This window comes from Piliocolobus tephrosceles, chromosome 12 (assembly GCF_002776525.5).
Source record: "Piliocolobus tephrosceles isolate RC106 chromosome 12, ASM277652v3, whole genome shotgun sequence".
In the NCBI taxonomy this organism is placed as follows: Eukaryota; Metazoa; Chordata; class Mammalia; order Primates; family Cercopithecidae; genus Piliocolobus; species Piliocolobus tephrosceles.
Genome location: NC_045445.1, coordinates 2,067,548 through 2,075,796, shown reverse-complemented (window position 1 = coordinate 2,075,796; position 8,249 = coordinate 2,067,548).

The following is an 8,249-nucleotide window of genomic DNA, read 5'->3' as shown; positions in this document are numbered from 1 at the left end:
TTAGCTGGGCATCATGGTACATGCCTGTAATCCCAGCTACTTGGGAGGCTGAGGCAGGAGAATCACTTGAACCTGGGAGGCGGAGGTTGCGGTGAGCCAAGATCGCGCCATTGCACTCCAGCCTGGACAACAAGAGCAAAATTCCATCTAACAAAAATAAATAAATAAATAAATAAATAAATAAAATAAGAACCTTCTAGGGACTCCCCACTTTCCTTGGAATAAAGTCCAGACCCCTTTCCATGGCCCATGGGGTCCTGCATGGTGGGGACATTGGCCTCCTGTCCAGCCTGGGCTCCTGCCACTCTCCCTGCTTAGCTAAAATCTGAAGCCCAGGGTTCCCTCACCCCCTCAGGCAAAACTTATTTTTGCTGTGCTGGAGTCCCTGTGAATACTGCCTCTCTGCCCTTGAACTTCTGTGGCCTGTGAGGCTCACCTTGTCCAGAGGCCTTGAGCCTATACAGTTCGGTGGTACATTAAGCACATTCACAGTGTTGTGCAACCATCACCACCATCCATCCACAGACTTGTCAAAGTAAAACTCTGTCCCCATTAAACACTAACTCCCCATTCTCCCTCCCCCTACCCCCTGGCACTGATCATTCTACTGTCTGTCACTATGGAAATGAGATTGCTAGATCATATGATAATTCTGTGTTTAACATTTCAAGGAACATCCATTCCATATTCCACCATTTTACATTCCCACATATGGTGTATAAGGGTGCACAAGGGTTCCAATTTCTCCACATCCTCACCAACATTTGTTTTCTGTTTTTGTGATACTAGCCATGCCACTGGATGTGAGGTGGTGTCTCACAATAGTTTTGATTTGCATTTCCCTAATTGGTGATATTGAACATCTTTTCATATGCTTATTGGTCATTTGTATATCTTCTTAGAAGAATCATCTATTCAAGTCTTTTGCCCATTTTTAAATCTCGCTTCTTTCTTGTTGTTGTTTGGTTGTAAAAGTTCTTTATGTATTCTTGATAATAACCCCTTATCAGATGTGCGAATTGCAAGTATTTTCTCCCATTCCATTGATTGCCTTTTAATATTGTTGATTGTTCCTTTGATGTGCAGAAGTTTTTAATTTTGATGTAGGCCAGCGTGGTGGGTCATGCCTGTAATCCCAGCACTTTGGGAGGCCAAGGCAAGGGAATCACTTCAGCCCAGGAATTGAAGACCAGCCTTGGCAACATAGGGAGACCCTGTTTTTATTTTTAAAAGAATTTTTTAAACTTTTTAGCCAAGAGTGTTGGCACGTGCCAGTAGTCCCAACAACCCAGGAGGCTGAGGCAGGAGGACCACTTGAGCCTAGGAGTTTGAGGCTGCAGTAAGCCATGATTGCACCACTGCACTCCAGCCTACGCAACATAGTGAGACCCCGTTTCCAAAAAAAAAAAAAAAAAAAAAAAATTCATGTAGTCTCATTGTCTATTTGTTCTTTTGTTGCCTGTATTTTTGTCATTGTATCCAAGAAAGCATTGCCACATCCAATGTCATGAAGCTTCTCCCCTCTGTTTTCTTCAGTTTACGGTTTTGGCACTTGTGTTTAGGTCTTTCATCCATTTGAGGTAATTTCAGTAAATGGTGTAAAGTGAGGGTCCAATTTCATTCTTTTGCATGTGGATAACAAGTTGTCCCAACATCATTTGTTGAGATTCTCCTCAGCTCTGAAAGGAAGAGAGGACAAGGAGCATGGTGACTGAGGATGACAAGACCTCCCTTTCTCTTGCTGAGTCATTCACTCGATTGAGGACCCGGGGCGTGAATTTATTTATTCATTCATGCATTGGGCAATGTCCAAACCCAGAGTTCACAACCTCCATAAAATTTAGGGAGTCAATGCAGTTAGATCGTGGAAGAATACTTTTATTTATTTATTTTTTTTTACTAACCTCTAGTTGAAATTACCATCATGGATAACGAATGCAGGCAATCAACCACAGGAAGATTAGCAGTACTTAGAACAGTCACTGAGTGAAATCCCTGATATTTTTGTATTACATTAACTGTGGAAGCAGCTCTCTAAATATGCTTTATACTTGTCACTACTTCCAAATTATAGCAGCTATTAGACCTTTCCTCAATTTTATTATTTAACACATTAATGAAGATGCACATATATTTCATGGCATCACAATTGTGGTTTAAAAAAATATTTTGATAACTGTCTTTCAATAAAATTGCTTTCTTTGTATTTCTACCAATTTTATTTCATGAATTCTAAAACATTATTCTGAGAAGAAACACACAGGTTTACCCAGACAACCAAAGAGAAGGTTCCCTGTGCTGGGCACTGAGGACACCGCAGCCCATGATACAGACCTTGGTCACTGGCTTTGGAAAGATCCCAGCCACTGAGGGTGGGAGGGCACACAGATATACACATACAACACAGTCTGGGGATTTCTGTCCCACACGACAGCGGGTACTGTGGGACCCCAGCAGACTACACAGTTCCAAATTGACTAGCCACTTCTTGGAGGTTTTTGCGTGAGGAAGGACTGTCCACTCATCAGCCTGGAGGAGTGATCCTGTCCCTGGTGACCTGTTTACCCCTCTTTGTGCAGGTATTGAGATTCAGAGAAACCAGTTCTGCCCCGCTGGCAGCAGAAGATCATCTCCCTTCCCCCGTCTTCTGCTGGCACCAGATATATTCAGCTGTGGGAGCAGAGATGCTTGGTGTGCTCTCGGTAGCTATGGAAATCCCAGGGTTTCCCTAGCAACAGCTCCAGATGGGTCTTGTTGCTAGGGAACGCTGGGATTTCCCAGGCTGCCAGATGAGCAAGACAGCTCTAGCCCCAGGGCAGAGGTGCTGGCAGAGATGTGGGTCTGACCCCCAAGGGATAGATGGTCCCCTTTGACTCTGATCCTTTGGGGCACCCAGCCCCATAGCCAAGTGAAAGGATGCTGCACACTGAATGAGGAGATCTTGAGAGGGGGATGAAGAAGGAATGCTCTGGGTAAGAAAACTGATTAGAAAAGTCCAAATGATGCCAGGAAAAGGAAGACAGTAGACTTTGGGAAGCTTGCAACCTTCAAGTCCAGCACTTGGCTGTTTCTAAAGCACTTTTCCTGAGATTGTCACATAGTATACACCTGCTTGGTTTTGAGAGAAGGTCCAAAATTAGAACCAAGGCCAGTCTCAGGAGTATGCAGCGTAAGCAGTCACACAGAGTCCCACACTTAGAACGGCTCTGCATGCTTGAATTAATGCTCTACTGCCACTGACTTGAAATGCTTAATAATGTTTAAACAAGGGGCCCTGAATTTTTATTTTGCACTAGGCCCGACAAATTATATAGCCAGTCCTAGCTAAAACCTTTATTTTATAAGAGAGACGGCTGACCCATAGGAAGCAGATGTACTCAGTCTAAGTTCACGTGACTGAAAGTGCACCTCAGGGGCTAATGCATTTGCACTTAGCTGCTTTCAGGCACCAGCAACTAGACTGAAACAGGCCTTCATTGTGGGAAGGCATTCCTGGGGTTCCCATGGCAGAAAGGTAGGGGTAGCCGGAATCACAGCTCCCTCACTTGTTCTAAGGATCCAACTCAGAACTGGAGAAATGAAGGCTTTGGGGAGCTCTCAGGCTCATAGGGAAGCAGACAGCATTAAGAAAATACAATTGGAATAGGAGCTGAGGAGGTGACAGCAGGACAACACCTGTTAGGGGCTAACTGGTGTCCCCCAAAATTCATATGTTGAAGTCCTATCCCCTAGTACCTCAGAATGTGACTGTTTAGACATAGGGCCTTTAAATAGATAATTAAGATAGAAGGAGGCCGTTGGGTGGTCCCTGATCCAATATGACTGCTGTCCATATAAGAAAAGGAGATTCAAATACAGACTTGTGCAGAGGGAGAACCACGTGAGGACACAGGGAGAAGTGGGCCATCTACAAGCCAAGAGCAAAGGCCTCAGAATGAACCAACTCTGCCCACACCTTAGTCTCCACCTTCCAGCCTCCAGATCTGGGAGACAATGCATTTCTATGGTTTTAACCTCCCAGTCTGTGATGCTTTGTCATGGCAGCTGGAGTAGACTAGTATAATATCCTTCATTCCTCCCACTCCTGTGAAATAAAGCCTATGACTATTTCATAGAGAAGGGGCCCAAGACTTTAAGAGGTTAACTATCTTGCTCAGGGTCACACAAACTAGTAGGCAGCCATGCCAGGACTTGAACGCAGCTTGATCTGTCCCCAAGCCTGTGTTTTCCACTCCACCAGCCTAGGGGGAATTGCACCCCAGTTCGCCCAATTCAGAACATCTGAATCCCTTTCCTAGGCGTGCCCATCCCTCTGCTGCCCTGTGGGCTCAGGGACTTCCTGGCACAGGTCTCCCAACCCCAGACTCAAAGCTTCCCTGTGGTTTGCATTCTTGTCCTAGGCTAAGAGGACTGCCATAGCTGGATCCTTTGACAGAAGGACTCTGGAACCATATCAGCATTTACCCTAACTCTAAGGACCGAACAAAAGAGTGAATATGACAAGCCTTTAAAAGTGTCACACACCAGAGTTCCAGGTGCATGGGGTTCATGAACACTTCAGCACTAAGGGAATATTCTTCCTTTACTATTAAATTCAGCTCTCTCTGTGACTCTCTAATTTCAACCCAGAGGCAGCTAGGTATCTTCCTAAACAAAGAGCTGTCTACCCAGGGACAACCATGTCACTCGCCTAAAAAGCAAAAGCAACCGCAGATAGTTAAGGAGATTTTTCTTCTTTCTTCTTTTGTTAAAACAATTTTAGGTTAATGGTGCTTTATTGGGGTATAACGTATATACAATAAATTACCCAGATATTAAGTGTCCAACTTAATGAAAAATTTAACAAATGTACACTCCTGTGGAACCATCATCCTGGTTGCTATGGTAGTTGTATTTTAAATAGAATAGTTTGAGCTACTCAGGAGGCTGAGGTGGGAGGATTGTTTGAGCCCAGGAGTTTGAGGCTGCAGTGAGCTAAGGTCACGCCACTGCACTCCAGGCTGGGTGACAGAGCAAGATTCCCATCTTTATTTACAAAAAGAAAAAGAAAATCCCATCTCTCCGCTGTGAGGCTTCCGTGCCGTGATGAAGAGAACAAGGGCTGGGGAAGCACAAAGAAGAGTACAAATCCAGCATGGAGGAATCCTGAAAGCATCCCCTCGAGCGTGTGACAGACAGGTAAGTTAGATCTTGCAGAGTAAGGAGTCTGCTGAGAGGAGACAGGGAATAAAGGGACGTTGTAGACAAAGGCTTAGGGGTTTCCAACAGCTTAGGAGAAAGTTCAGAGTAAATACAGCAGAAGATGGCTCACGGGGTGCCATCTGGGGTCAGGAATAGATATGATTATATAAAAATGAAACCAAGCTTGCTGTCTGATTTAGAAGCTATTTCTGCTACCAGAACAGTCAGTGCCTGTCTAATGTTCATGTCAGGTTTTATTGCTTGTGGTCAAAGGCTGTTGCACAGTAGACAGAGCAAAGAGCAGAAACGGCATGATTTTTCAGAACAACATCCAGAATAAATATGAATCTCTGCCTTAAATGGGACATTGCTGAGCAAGTTACATAAAGAATTATCTATCTAATAGATCACAGCACTAATTGATCAAAGTACTTAACATCAGCTTAGCATCAATGTTTAAAGTAGTCAGCATCAAAGAGATACTTAAAGTTGAAAAATCTAAATACATGTTTCCTCTCGTTGTCCCCACATGTCATTTTCTCCCTCTTTAAACGCTTGTCTTACTCTATTGCATAGAATTCATCTTTTTAAGCTGTTTTAAATCCTTTCTGGAAAAAGGAAAGTATACAATATACACAGATTACCACATACATAGGTGCATGCCTGTCTGTCTCAGAAACAGTCTATCATTTCATGTCAATTTTTAGTACCACCCCTGCCATAAACCAGATTGCCATATGCACTTGAGCCTGTTTGAAGGCTATTTCTTCTGTTCCAGTAGTCCATTTATTCGTTCCTGGTAGTATACCACACTCTCTACTTTCTGTATTTTCTTCCATTTAAACAATCAAACATTCTCAAGTCTTTCCCATTAAAAAAAGAAAATTATCCCACTGCCACCCCCACATGGCCACTAGCTACCATGCTGACTCTCTTTCCATCCTTTTACAGTCACATTTTTCAAAAAGTCTTTGCATGTGGCCCTCTGTTTCCTCAGCCACTTTTCAATCCTAAGCCACTGCAATCTTATTTCTACTCCCATCACACCACACAAACTGCTCTTGCTAAGGTCACCAATGAGCTTATGTTGCTAAATCCAGAGGGCAAACTCCAGCCTTCACTAGCTTGACCCAGGTGACCACTTCCTCTCCCTTTGCTCCTATGCCCTTCCATCCTCTTGGGTTTCCTGCAGTCGCTTTCCTTATTTTCCATCCCTGTTCTTTGCCTCTCCTCCTCTTCCCACTTCTTAAAGACGAAAGTTCCTAGGATTTCGCAGCTGGGTTACATTCTCTTAACAGGCTCACCACAGTTTACCTAGGAGCACTCCCCCTCATCTATGGCTTCCAACATTACCTGCAAAATGGACCATGCTACATGTTCACCAAACACCGTTTCCTTTTCCTGCTTTGCATGCAGCTAAACCATATTTCCTGGAATCCCTTTTGATTACGGGTCACTAACTTCTGACCAGTGGGATGTGGGAAGAAGAGATGTTTAACACTTGCAGGGCCAGCCACTCAAACCTCACATGTGATCTTCCGTGTTCTCTTTTCATTCGTCTGCCAGCCCGGTGCCAAAAAAAAAAAAAAAATGCCAGTAGAGATCTCTGAGTGCCTAGGGGCCCCTGGAACTATGGGACAAGAGGAAGCTTGGTGTCTAATATCCTGAATAAAACAGAGCCCAACCTCTACCCCAACCCACTCCCACTGACTTTGAACATGAGTGAAAAATAATCCTTTATTGAGTCAGCTCACTGAAATACAGAAATTATTTGATGAGGCAGTTAACCTGGCCCAACTAATACACTATCTCTATGCTAATGACAACCAAATATTTGCATTCTGGGCTTGTTCTTCTAATTATGCATCAAATGATTGACAATGCCGCCCAAACTGATGGGATAGATAGTTTTTTTTAATAGATTACTAGGAAGTCACAGAGATTCATGTATGCATTCTTTCATTCATCAAATGTTTATTGAGTGCCTACAGGCACTAGACACCGTGCTAGAAACTAAGGTTGCAATGATGAGCAAAGATAAAACCACTCCATTCACTCACAAAGTTTACTGTGAGCTGGATGGCAGCTGATCCTCAGGTCTCATTATATTCCAGCCGTGAGAAACTTCTGTAGCATTTGCTGCTTCATGCAAGCCCACTAGCCATAAAACCGAGGCTTCCCCCTTCTAGATCCTGGAATCCACTGTTCTTCCCTCTGTGGAAGGGTGCAACTGGATGTGATAGTATAACACCCCTTTCTCTTAAGTAAAAAATATATAACACAATCATCATCGATTTAACAATTTGTTGCTAATTCTGTGGCATTAAATATATTTACAATGTTGTGTAACTTTTACCACTATCTATACCCCAAAATTGTCACTATCAATGAAAACTCTATGCCCATTAAACAGTAACTCCTCTTTCCCCTTCACCCCAGCTTCCAGTAACCTCTATTCTACTTTCTGTCTCTAGAATTTGCCTATTCTAGGTACCTCATATAAGTGGAATCACATAATATTTGTCCTCTGTGTCTGGTTTTTATTAGGAAACATAGTTTTTAATAGTACATCCATGTTATAGCATGTATGAGAGCTTCATCCCTTTTCATGGCTGAATAATATTCCATGGTATGGCTAGACCATATCTTGTTTATCCACTCATCTGTTGATGCACTTGGGTTTCTACTTTTGGCTATAATGAATAATGTTGCTATGAACATTGGTGTACAAATATCTTTTCAAGTCCCTGTTTTCAATTCTTTTGAATCTATATCTTGAAGAGTGATTCCTAGATCATAATTCTATGCTTAAACTTCTGAGGAACTGCCACCCTGTTTCCCAAGGTGACTGCACCATTTTGCATTCCCATCAGCAATGAATCCAGGTTCCAATTATTCCACATACTTGCCAACACTTGTTATTTTCCTTATTTTTTATTATAGCCATCCTAGCGTGTCCTAGCATGTGTGAAGCTGTATCTAAGAACATTTTTAAGTATAAATGTTATATATGAATACAATTTTGTTCTGACAAATTCAAACCCAGAACAGAATTTAAAAATCTACTT